Below are 13625 nucleotides of genomic sequence, written 5' to 3'. Positions count from 1 at the left end.
TCAGAAGGGAATTAAGAAATTATGTGTAGAGCTCCTGATTCTGATAGAATTGAAGATGTTGTTAGGAACTTTGTGACAAGTTTTTGGAATGATAATACTCGTCCTTCATGAAACAGTAGAGATGTTATCAAGCAAAGGATTGGTCCTAATCATTATGATATCCATGTAAAACATTGGATAGACACAACAAAAAATGAATTGTATGTGTTGTTTACTAAAAATAAACCTCATATAAGGATTGGACAAACCATGTTTGAACAGTTAAGGCCATATTATGTGAAGGTAAACAAAGTTTTCAAAACTTCTTGTTGTCATTATCACATCAAATTTGATCTGTACTATCAGGTGTTTTGAAAGATTAGAGAGGATAGTGATGGTTATGAAAATGATCCTCCTAAATAAACAAGTCAATTCATAGCATCCATCTTATGTGATAAATCAGATGATAATGCAACCGGTCAAATAAATTACATAAAAGGAATCTGTGAAAGATCTCCATGTAAAACATTGGATAGACACAACAAAACATAAATTGTATGTGTTGTTTACTAAATCAAATCCTCATATAAAGATTGGACAAACCATTTTTGAATGGTTAAGGCCATATTATGTGAAGGTAAAAAAAATTTTCGAAACTTGTTGTCGTTATCACGTCGAATTTGATCTATACTATCAGGCGTTTCGAAAGATTAGAGAAGATAGTGATGGTTCAAAAAATGATCCTCCTAAATGAACAAGTCAATTCATAGCATCCATCTTATGTGATAAATCAGATGATAATGCAACCAATTAACACATGCGTGACCCCTTAGGACCACGTGTGACCCCTTAGGGTCCACTATGTGATCCTCTATGGTCCTAAGGGAACATATAGGGTCATCAGGGGCATATGTGGTCCTAAGGGGTCGTAAGGGGTCATGTTGTGTGTGTAATAGGATGTGAAAAGGGGTCACATTGTAGATGATTTATTTTGTCTAATTTGTTTAAATTTCTTATCTAAATTTTATAATATTTTTTTAAATTAAAATTTATTAATTTTTCTAACGTTTTAAATAATTATATTTAGATTTGTAACATTTTTCTAATTTTGTTTTTTTTTCTAATATTTTTCTAAGTTCTAATTTGCTACCTTAGTTTTCTAAGTTTTTCATAACATTTTTTTTAAAAGTTGAAAAAAAATACATATACAGTTATGTAATTTTAAAAACAAATTGACAAATTTCAATCAAAACATTAAATTATCAAACATTTTTCTAAAATGCTGAAAAAAAAATATACAATTATTTTAATTAAAAAAATAAATTAACAAACAAATTATTTATTAATTTTTGAATAAATTTAATAAAAAAAGACATTATTAAACAAAAAAAAAGGGTTATTTTGTGCACCTGAAATAATGTAGGTCAAAAGTTGAAATGCGAGACATGCTGGCTACTGTAAATATGGCATGGTGATATGATGCTGATGTCGGGTTTACTCTAACCGCCACTGGATAGAAAAAAACAAGTTGGAAAATGACAGTTTAACTGTCATTTTAAGAATTTATAGAAGTTTGGAAAAAAAAATTTAAATCGGGTTTGAGCGAAGGGGGGTGGGGGGTAGATCAAACCCGTTAAAATATTAATTTTTAAGGGGTTCAAATGAACCTGCATACCCACCTGGGATTCGATCAAACCCACATCCGATGGTGGGTTCGATCGAACCCGGAGGGGGGGCTCACTTGAACCACCCCACTTCGTTCAAACTGTACCCTAATATAATTCTCCACTTTTGCCAATTTCCTTCATTGGCGAAAGTGGGAACCATTAATGTGGGATAGCCCAGGTAGAGGATAAACCAAAGAATGAAGATGGTGAATGGGTTGGCTACTAGCTAATGATAACAACTATTTTATGAAGGATCATTTTGAAGCATCAAATAGTGGTCATACATGTGGGATATGTAGTGGATATTGTCACTTCACTATGGTTGCCTCTCTTGGGATCTTGTGGATTTTCATTGTTCATGGATAGTAGTGAGAACTTTGATGGATTAGAGATCTAGTAATGGTTGGGTGGAAAGGGCATTTTCCGCTTTGGCTATTGGGGTCAATAAGTTTGTGTTGCAATTGTAATCCCTTCTCTCTTTACCTTGTTTCAAATATGGATGATTTTAAAGTTGGTGTAAGAATAAAAAGGAAGAAATAAGTAAAATGGAAGAAAATTCAATACTATTATTTATAAAAAAAATTATGGACTTCATGTATACTCAAACTAGATAAATGGTTGTTGTAGACACTTATAATTGTCCTTACTTGATCAAATTAATATTTGATATTCGTTTAATTATTCTATTATTATTTCTTCTATTGATTATAAACATTTTTGCTTATTTAATTAATTCATTAGCCATTCCATTTTTAAATTAAATAAATATTTATTATTTATTTAAATATCCTAATCCCACCTTTTTCTCTATTAATTAAATAAATAATTATATTTATTTAATTAATCCACTATCCTCTTCTTTCTAATCCTAGCCCTCCAACTTGTTTAGGTGGATCATAATCTAGATTCATACACATGTGAAAAGTGTCTCATTCCTCTTCTTTCCTCTTTTTTCTCTACTCTTCTTTTCCTAATTCATGCCTACCACTAAATATTAGCCCTTCATTCAAATCAACCTCTTAATCTTATTCATTCCCACCTACAACTCATTCTTATCCCTCCATCTCAGTTTAACCTCATAATCCTATTGATTCTCTTCTAACTATGTAATCACGGCAATTTATCTTTTAATGTCTTAATCTACACCCTTAATTCTATTGGAAATTTCTATAAAAGAGGCTTCTTCCCTTTTATTTTCATCAATCAATCATTAGTTTACTTGCATAATGCAAAAATATATTTAGCTTGCATCATCGTCATCATCATAGCTTACATCATCAATCAACCACAATCCCTTCTTTTCATGTCATCTTGTGCTAGTGCTTAAGGCTAAGTGCAAAGATACATCTACAAGATCTTGGAGAATAGGAGAACAATGGAATCATCCATTTCATTGATGTGAAGCATAATTGTTATTTTTTAGTTTTTGCATTTCATGATTTAGTGTTCCATTGGTGTTATTGAATATTAGGATAGATTATAGGCATCCATTTGTAAATCATTTATATGTTGTCTATTGTTCAATATCCACAAAATTCATAGTCTTATTGGTCAAGAAAATCTAACCAAAATAGATTTTTTTTAATAAATATGTATTCTTTCTTTCAATTTTAATAAAAGTTAGATAATATGATAATATTGAAAATTAGATATTTAAATAATAAAATTAAGTAATATAAAACAATCCTTATTTGAAAATATTTATTTTCATTTTAGATTAACTACAAACAAAACAGTGAACTAGAGACTATGACAATAAGATCTATATTTTTCATGAACAAATACTTTGTTCATGAGAAATATTGCTTGTGCAACAATAGACACCACAAAAGGGGAAAGGACCCAGCAGTTGAACATGTACCAATTGTTGTGAGGGATGTTGATACCTTTTGTTCCAAAAATTGAACAAATAAAACCTATTGTTTGAAACAAAAAATATTAATTTTTGTTAGGAAATGTACCAATAGTTGTTAGGAAATGTACCGATAGTTGTTAAGAAATGTACCAATATTGTAAAAATTAACCAATCAGGTGATGCCATATTAGCTGCACAACTATTGGGGTCTCTTTTGCATACCTATTGGTCTCACTTTTTTGGGGGGTTGTTTTGGACACCCTGGCAAAAAGCATGCTGATGTGGCATCATATTTGATGATGTGGCCTTGAAACCTTAGTTATAAGTAGCAGACTTGCCAAGTAAGCTGTTGTAAGATAAATGGAATGATTTAAAATTTCCAAGTAGGATTTTGAGAAGCGTGAAGTTAGGGTGCACAACTACTAGGTCATTTCCCCTAGTAACATTGATAAAAGACATAATTCTATGATGGTTATGACCCAACATGATTTTTTACCCTGTATCATATTCAAAATTGTATGATTTTTTACCTGTATCATCAATTTCTCCCTTCACCAATATTAACGTCCTTTATAGACTACTTGAAGCAACTTCCATTATCTCTTTTCTACAAAACTCCCATGAATAAAATAATGTTATTCTAAGAAAATGCTACAAGCCACCAAGGATGATCACTTTGACTTATTTCTAATCTTGACCGATGCAAATGAGAAAAACTAGAATCGATAAAAATGAAATAAAAATTTAAACACTGCGGCAATGTGTTTATTTTTTCCATTCTTCTTTGATGTTGGCATTGTAAAATTCCCACCTCATATGGGTTGCTCTAAAACTTGAGCATGATTACTTTATGGAACTACCACATAACCCTTCCTTCCGCACATTGATGAATTAGTTGAAATTCTTTAAACATAACACATATAATTATATATATACACATGCATATTAGAGATCCAAAACTTTGATCTTTCTCATGCTTATTTCCTGGTGAGTTTATTATAATCATATGGTTCCTTGGTGAATTTCATTATTACTGATCTAATAAATAATAATGGAATCCACTAAGGAACAATACGATTGTAACCTTTAATGTTGCGCCTTACACATCTCTCTCTCTCTTTCTATATATATATATATATTCATCATCTTTTTTTGTTAGAATTCTCAATGCAAGTTATACTAAAAGTATAATGTAGAGAATCATAAAAATGATAAAATGGTATGTAGATAAAATATCAATCATTACCAACATATATCACCACTTTTTTTGTTTTATTAATATAGAAGTAAATTGCATGGTGTTTACCTAAAATAGATTGTATGAGCTAATATTTTCATGTTCCTTATGTTGCAATGTTAATTATCATGTATTTTATGTGAATTTGATAGTATCATATCATCATTTTATAATTTTCATTTCTTGTATTATATTTATTTGGAAATAAAATTTAAATATGAAGGAAGTTGGGAAAAAACAAAAAAAATTTAAGAGTTTGAAGCCTAAATAAAATAGACATAATTATGCAATTGGTGAAATTAAATCATAAAGTTTAAGGTACATTATGTTTTCCTTTATACCTTTTATGCATTTCATGTTGACAATATAATTGATGCAAGACCCCACCTCACAAGTGACTAATACATCCCCAATTTTTTATATGCTTTTATTAAATATATAGTTCAACAGATGGAGGGTGATAAATAAGAAGATTATATTGGATTCTTCTTGGTATTCACAGGAAAACTTAATGGAAACTATACACCTTTTAATACGAGGAAGAACAAGTTTAAAGAGTGTAGAAATTAAAAAGAATTCAAATATAACAAGAAAAAATAAAATAAAAATATGTTTCTACATTTACAACAGCTGTAGTTTTCACCAAAGAATCATCAACCAGAATGGTATGCAAATAGCTATAAGAGAGCCGTGAAAGGGAAGTGGAAAAGCCAAGAGTTGTGTCGGCAACTATTGGACTTCACTTCCAACAATATCCCACTTGACAGCCAATGAACTGCTGCAACAAAGAGAGTCCCCCACTAACTTATGGTGTCATATGTTGGAAAGGCTAAGAAAAGCTCAGTAAAACTCAAACTTCTATCCTATAACAACTTTGGTGAGCACATCAGCAGGTTTCTCCTCAGTGTCAATTTTGTCTACATGGAACTTGCCTTCTTCAACCATGTGATAAACATATTGGCTACGAACATAAATGTGTTTAGACCGAGGCTAAGATGCTTGATGCTTAGTCATAAAAATGGCACTGTGATTATCAGAAAACAAAGCAAAATCTGATTGCTTCAAACCCAATTCATTGAACAAGAGTTGTGCCCATACCATCTCCTTTTCACCCTTAAAAAGAGCGATATACTCAGCCTCTGTAGTTGATTGAGCAACTGTATGTTGCAATTTTGAACCCAAACTAATCGCTTCCCTTTCAAATGTGAAGGCATAGTCTGAAGTAGACTTTTGTTTGCCTAAATCCCCACCAAAATCAAAATCGAAAAAACCTTGCAAGTGTGCCTTTCCCTTTTTGAAACATAAACACAAATCTCAAGTACATTTAAGATACTAAAGAATATGCTTGACTACCTCCCAATGTGTTTTACTTGGATTTTCTATAAATCTGCTCACCACTGCCACTGCATAAGAAATATTCAGATGCGTGGATACCATAGAGTACATAAGACTACCAATAGCAGATTTATAAGGGGTATGATCCATAAACTTCTTATCTTCCTATGTTTGTAGACATTTTTGAGAAGAAAACCAAAAATGAGAGGCTAAGGGAATGCTTACAGACTTAACACTCGCCATACCATACCTGGCCACTACCTTTTGAGTGTAATATTTTTGGGATAGTTTGAGTTCTCTTTTTTTTTAATCCCGAAGAATGGTCATCCCAAGGATTTTCCTTGCTGTCTAGAAACCTTTGATGTTAAAATAGTTTGCTAAGTGAGTCGTAAGCTCAAACAATCTTCAGGCTTGTGCCAACCATGAGCATATCATCCGCATAGAGGAGAATTATAACAAATTTCCCATTGGGAAGTTTTTTAAAGTACACAAACGGATCAGATTCACAATGTTTGAAGTTGTGATCAGTCATAAACTTATCAAACTTGAGATACCATTGTCGTGGGGCTTGCTTGAGCCCATACAAGCTTCACTTCAATTTTTAGTAAAGATGTTCCTAACCCTTTTTTATAAATCCTTCCGGCTGGTGCATAAACAATTCCTCATTAATATCGTAATGTAGAAATGTTGTCTTTACATCCAATTGTTCCAATTTGAGATCCCATGTCACAACCAATCCCAAAATAATTCTGATGGTTGTCATTTTCACTATTTGTGAAAAGATTTCTTTAAAACCAATCCCTTGTTGTTGAGCGTACCCCTTGAAAACTAGTCTTTCTAGAAACCGTTTCTGACCACCACCTTCATCCTTCAATTTATAAACCCACTTATTACGTAATGCCTTTCTATCAGGGGGAAGTGACACCAAATCCCATGTCTGATTTCACAATAATGCGTCTATTTCTTCGCATATTGCAGCATGCCATTTATCACAATCAACAGTTTTACAAGCTTCTTTATAAGTTGCAGGCTCTATTTGATTAGAGATTAACAAGGTGGGCTAGACTTCTTCACATAATAGCATCTCATTATCTATAAATTCTGGGGGAAGTCAACACTCTCTGGTAGACCCGTGTTGCTGATTATTAACACCACATGCTTGAGTGTTTTCTCTAGCACAATGACCGGGAGACACCAACTCGATATGTGAAACCTTTGGATGAAGACATGATGACTTTGTTTTTCTAGTAAAGGGCGTAGAGTGGAGGCTATTTTCTTTACTAAGATCATGTGAGTGGTTTTCCATGAATTCATCATCTATGGCATATGAATATCGCCCCTGCAGGGAGCCCGTGGAGGGAGAGTGGAGGGGCAGTTGCATTAGCTGTCCCACTAACTATGAAGTCTGCTTTTATCCAAGTAGGGTAGACTATGATGCAAGTCATGGGGTAAGTGGCAAACTAGATGGCTATTCCTCATTTCTATGCTATTAAGGCTACTCGCTAGCAGTTCCATGATTCTTTATGTGGGTCCCTATTTTAACCTATGAGGAATTAGTTAGAGGCTGAGTTAGCCCTGTTTCAAATAGTGATGGCTCTGTTATGATCCGAAGATATGCAATAGAGGTGCTATCATTTTCTTCAACATTGTGAGTTTGTCAAGGTGACTGAAAACTGGAATCAAATGGTTGATTAATAACCAATGGAGCTCCCACTTCATGGGAAGATTGATGTAAACCATCATTATTCTGAACTGGTGAAGAATAAAATTCAAAAATTGATAGAGGAACATACTCTGTTTCTGATTTATTCTGAACTTGCAGTGCAGGGAAAGATGTCTCATTAAAAATATCATCCCTGTTGTGATCAATTTTTCTATGAACCAGATCCCACAACTTGAAACCAAATTGCTCTTCGCCATACCCAACGAAAATACACTTCTATGACTTGGGATCTAATTTGGTTATTTTCTCTTTGGGTATATGCGAGTAGGAAATCCTCTTCCCCTACCATTCCTCTTTTGGAATACCAAAGTCTAATCTAGATGAGGGACTTCAGTTGATCAGGTATATTGTTGTGTTGCAAGCCTCTACCCAAAATTCCTAACCTAGACCTACATTTGATAACATACAACATGCAGTTTCAAGGATTGTCTTGTTCATCCTCTTGGTTGCACCGTTTTCTTGAGCAGTGAAATGAACAACCTTAATCCTTCTAATCTCGTTATTAACACAAAAATCATTAAATTCTTGTGAAGAAAATTCTACACCATTATCTATTTGTAGACACTTAATCTTATGCCTAATCTAATTTTCAACTTAAGCCTTAAAAATTTTAAATTTTGAAAAACCTTCAGATTTCTTAGAGAGCATGTAAATCCATACTTTCCTTGTACAGTCATCAAGAAAGGTGATAAAATAGGTAGCTCCTCCAATGGAGGTTGTTGGGTCTCAAATCCACAGATTGGATAGGTTCTAAGGAAATGCCAACTCCTATTATCAAACCCTCCAATTGATCTAGACAACTTATAGAGTGAACCTATTTGGTTACTAACTCTCTCACTTCAGGCTCTGCAAAACCTAGGCAGGTATACCTATTCACTAGTGCCTTTTGATGAATAGTGCATTTTATAGCAGATTGAGTATCTTGATCTAACTTCCTCCTATCTCAGAATGGTGTAAGTTCCTAGGATGGAGATATAGTAGATGAGTTCAAGATTGTTGTTGTGGAAGTTATTCAATCTTTGTGCTTGAAATTTATATGTATACACTATTGCTAATCTATTCTATATTTCCTACTCAGCTACTCCTATTGCTTTAAAGTAAGATGTGAACTGATATGGTGATAAATTGTATTTTATAGATGACCAATTTCTTCTTTTCTATTTGGGCTACAAAGTCTTTATATTTCCTTAGGACTTTTTGTGTAAACTTATGAGAAAAATTTTAAACCCACCCCTTTTGGAAAGTCTATCAATTACTATTTCTTATGAGCTCTACTTTGATGTTTATATTGTAAACTGCTTGAATGAATTTAACCCTAACTTTAAGAGACCATCCAAGGAAGAGTTATAGGGAGCAATTACAATTCACAAGTAAATCCTTTGGATCCAAATCTACAATATGGAACACAAAACTTCACTGGAAGAACACAAATAAGCTTATCTCCTTTAGATAATATCACAAGCAACTACCTGTAGAAAGTGCAGTAATCCACATCACATACACAAAAGAAAACAACTGATTGTATTATATATTCGTCAAAATAGTACAATGGTCCCTCCGAGGCTATCTATCATTTTTTTTAATATTACAAAAACTCCCTCATTCGTATGAGAATATACAATTTCACCAAGAGGTGTGTCTATTTAGTATGTAACTACTAACTAGTGCTTTTGTTAACAAACTGAAAGATAAACAAATTTAACATCCCCAAATGTTCTACATATTTGTCATCTTTGTACATTACAATATCATTGTTCATTCTCCTCATGTCAGTTTCTATCAGGAAATAATTAGAGAGAATGTGATTCGCGTAAGGCGATAAATATTTGTCTCGATCCAATCCTGTTACTACTCATTCTTTGTCATTAATGAATTCTTGTTTCTACTTCTCCAGCGACACCAAATCACGATCATTGTAAAAAGAGGGCACCCTAGGGGTATTCCAATTGTCCAATCTTTGAAGCTCATTTCTTAACCGATTTGCAAACTCATCATGTGACTTCAAGTAATTCTCGGCTTCAATCCTCTCACCAAGACTCATTATACTGTCATCATTCATCATCTCCTGCAATCGTGATCTGAGCCTTTCATGTTCCCTCAAAGCTTTGGTTGTCCTAGTGTCTGTTTTGCAATAATTTTCTACAACTAGCATTACACTCCTGAATCTATGCTCAATGATTTCATAAACAAATTTATCCATCTTCTGCTACATCTTTTCTATTTGTAGAGATGATCTTTCTGCCTTGCTCCTCCAATATATTGCATCCATCAAGGCATCCCTAGCATGTTGGTCAATACCATATGACATTCATGTTTCATTGGTGCCTATCTCAGACTCAATCTGTAGTAAACGTGCTTGCAGTCTTTGCTTCTCTTCATTAGCCCTTTAAAATGTGTCCTTATATGTAGAGTTTTCTCTGACAAGAAAATCTATCTGATCCTGATTTAGCTTGGCCACATCGAAGTTTAGTTTGGTAGTGATTCTGGGATCAGTCCTTCCAACTCATTGTATCATCAAATGTCCAAAAGCTTCTTCTATGTTAAAAAATGTGGGCCTCTTACCTTTAGGATAGATAGCCCATTATAAGAGAGACTTTTGATCTGGATCATATCCTGATCCCTTGAAGAGTTTATCAATTTCATCTGACATCATTTGCTTATTTGGATCCTATTTTTTGAGAAAACTGTCAAACAACAGGGCAGAATTCATATCCCATCTAGAATACAATAGCACACCAACCTCCTTAAGCAACTGCCTCCCCTTTTTAGGTGTCATTTCTTCCATTATAAGATCCATTTCCTCTTGTTACTTATGGACCTACTGCCCTTTATTGCTATCTTTCTTGATGTTTATGATCTACAGTCCTTTATGTTGATATAGGAATGTGATGAACTCTTTGGAGGCAATAAAATTGCTATTAGCAATGAAATCCTCATGTTCTAGTAATCTAACATCAGTAACCTCTCGGAAATTGAACTATCTTGTTGTCAAATCTATTTGTGTACCCCCTTCAGAACCAGGAGGTTAGTCTTCTCTAGGAGACAATGGAATAGCACTAGATGTAGAAGCACGGGATATATGAGCTAAAGCCGTTGTTCTTCTAATCATATCAATATATTCCCCAAAGACATAAGGGAGAACTCCTTCAGGTATTTCCAATTCATGCTCCATAAGTTTGTAGGTCAACTCGAAGGGGTCCTCAATCTTTTACAATACATCTTTATTTATTTTACCTCTAAAAAGATTCCATCTGTAGGCTTGCATCACCTTCTCATATTTTCCTCTTTTTGCTTTGGCCTCTTCTCTATCAATGTTCTTAATGAGGTCATCTTGAAAATATGACATATAACCTTTAGCCTCTGTGATGACCGGGTGTCCTTATATATCCCCCAGGATCAAAATTTGGCCTTGGGTCTCCCATTGCCATGCCATAATAATTCAACTTTGTCTGTAACAAGCCATAACTTTTGGAGCTTTTCACAATACAGTCTTAAAATACTAACAATCCAAGCACAATTGACTGTTTCCCATGGTTTGTCAGATGCTCTGCACTCACAATTGATAATTGCCTTACAATTTCCAAGCAAGACACTCTGTTAGGTACTGTAAGTGGCAACAGATATGGTCTTCCTTCAAACCCATACACCCTTATTTATGTGCAATCTGAAAAACAATACGAGTCTCACCAATTGTGGTCAATTGAGGAATTTTCACCATAACCCTTAGGTCTCAAGAATATCCGAATCTCTAGTGCAAGGGCATGATCATATGGACAACTCAACAATTTGTACAATGTTTTAACAGAGAACTCTTCAAAGTGCCAATACTGATTATTGGCATATCTCTAGTCCCATGAGGAAACCCATAATTGAACCGTTTTACTCACTCCACCCTTTTCATGGGCTCTGACAAATAATTCTTTTGGCCGCAATCCTTCATCTTGTCCAATATATAACAACATATGCATAAGAAGGGAATAATACTTAAAGTGCACATTGATCACATCCCCTTTTAGCTTCTCCAACCCATAATTTACTGCTTCAACAAGGTAAGCAGTAAAATCAAAGAAGCGGGGGTCTCTAGACTATAAATCATCACAAATGACGATGGCTGCAATATCCATTAAAGGATGGTATTTTATCCCTAGAACCTGACCAACACAGTAATAGGTATATTTGAAGTAAGGGTGGAAGGAGTTGACATCATAAGGGGGCTTTGTCATCCTGACCTAATGGAACTAAAGACCTTTCATTTCTAGGCCTGTGTATGGGGAGTCTCCATCTCTTGTAAATGTATTCTAGGTTAAAGTATTCACTCATCAATTTCTTGAGGTCAATTGGTTCCTCAAAACCCCCAATCTATCTCAAACATGGTTTCCACAACCTCCCTTGAAATTGAAAGAATCGACTCACCCATATATTATATATGGTTATGGTTTTAGGGTCATAGTTGCTTGCCACGACTTTTATGAGTTCTACATTTGCAAAGACATTAGCCACAACCAGCTTGCCTAGGTTTAATTGCCATAAATTATTTATAGGCTGAGGAGCAACTCTTCTGGTATATCCATATACAAACAACTCATATCCCCTTAATTTGCTCCATGTATCTCCAAGATCCTCAAATCTATCCTCTAGACCTTCCTCATCTACCTTAATTTTTTTAGACCTCAAGCTAGATAATGACCACTAATCAATCAAATCTTGGGCCAAGGAACGCGCTTCCTTCTTCTGTCTTTTGGGTTTATCTTTTGTGGTAAGAGGTTCCTTTGCCTTTCTAGTTTTACAAGCTTTAGATGATGACTCCATTCGAATTTACAAAGAGGCTCTATACATGGATAACTTACTTGAAATCTGTGAGCCTTCTCTGTGAATTCGTCTGATTTCTACTTCTGGTTTGTTGTCTGTGGATTCTTCAATACTGTGTCCTTCATTACCAATTTATCACTTATGGCGATTTGAGCAATTAGTAACTGCAGTTTAACAACGGTCACTTAGACATACGTTTGAATTAAATGGTGATGTGACCTAGCCAAGATTTCATTCTGATCTTTGTGGTAATTAATAATCACTTCAATGAAAACATGTCTTTTGATCACTAGTTTTTTGGTCCATCGATCCCTTTATTTCTATCGAAAACTCTTTTGTCTCAAATATCATGTCGATGAGGTATTTTCTCCTTCTATCTTTCCATAACTCCTTCTATCTTTCCATCGAAACATATTTCTTATCGATACCCTTGTACCTTTTGGATGAATGAGTATATCGTTTCATCGAAGCTCTTCTTTATTCGATGACCTTCTTTCATTAACATTTTTCATGAATGAATTCATTAATAGTTTCTTCGATAAAATTCCCATTGGTGAAACAACATGTATCAGTGACTCGCCTTTTGGTCTCCTCAAAACTCATATCCTATTGATATCTTTTATCGATGAAACTTTCTTCTATTTGATCAACATCACTCTTTCGATAAGACTATTGTTTTCGGTGAGTCTTCATTGTGTTGATCTAATAGCATCACTTCCTCGAAAGCCTTTTCCTGTCAATGAGACTATTTCCACTTTCTTCGATATTCTTTTGTCGATGGGATCATTGGTTTCGGTGAGTCTTTTTTAAGTTCATCAGTATTCCTTTTTATTTGATAGCCCTTTTATATTGATGAGACATCACTAGGTCTCATCGATACCGGTTGATTTTGAATCTTTCGATAGGATACCATCATATTTGTTCAACAACTTATAGGATACTTTATTTTGGTAGGAATGATAGTTTTTTCTTCTAAAAAGGAGGATTTTATGATTTAATTTCACAAATCAAGAAATTTTA

The sequence above is a fragment of the Cryptomeria japonica genome, chromosome 10, assembly GCF_030272615.1.
Source record: "Cryptomeria japonica chromosome 10, Sugi_1.0, whole genome shotgun sequence".
NCBI classification, from domain to species: Eukaryota; Viridiplantae; Streptophyta; class Pinopsida; order Cupressales; family Cupressaceae; genus Cryptomeria; species Cryptomeria japonica.
This window is presented reverse-complemented; position numbering follows the sequence as displayed.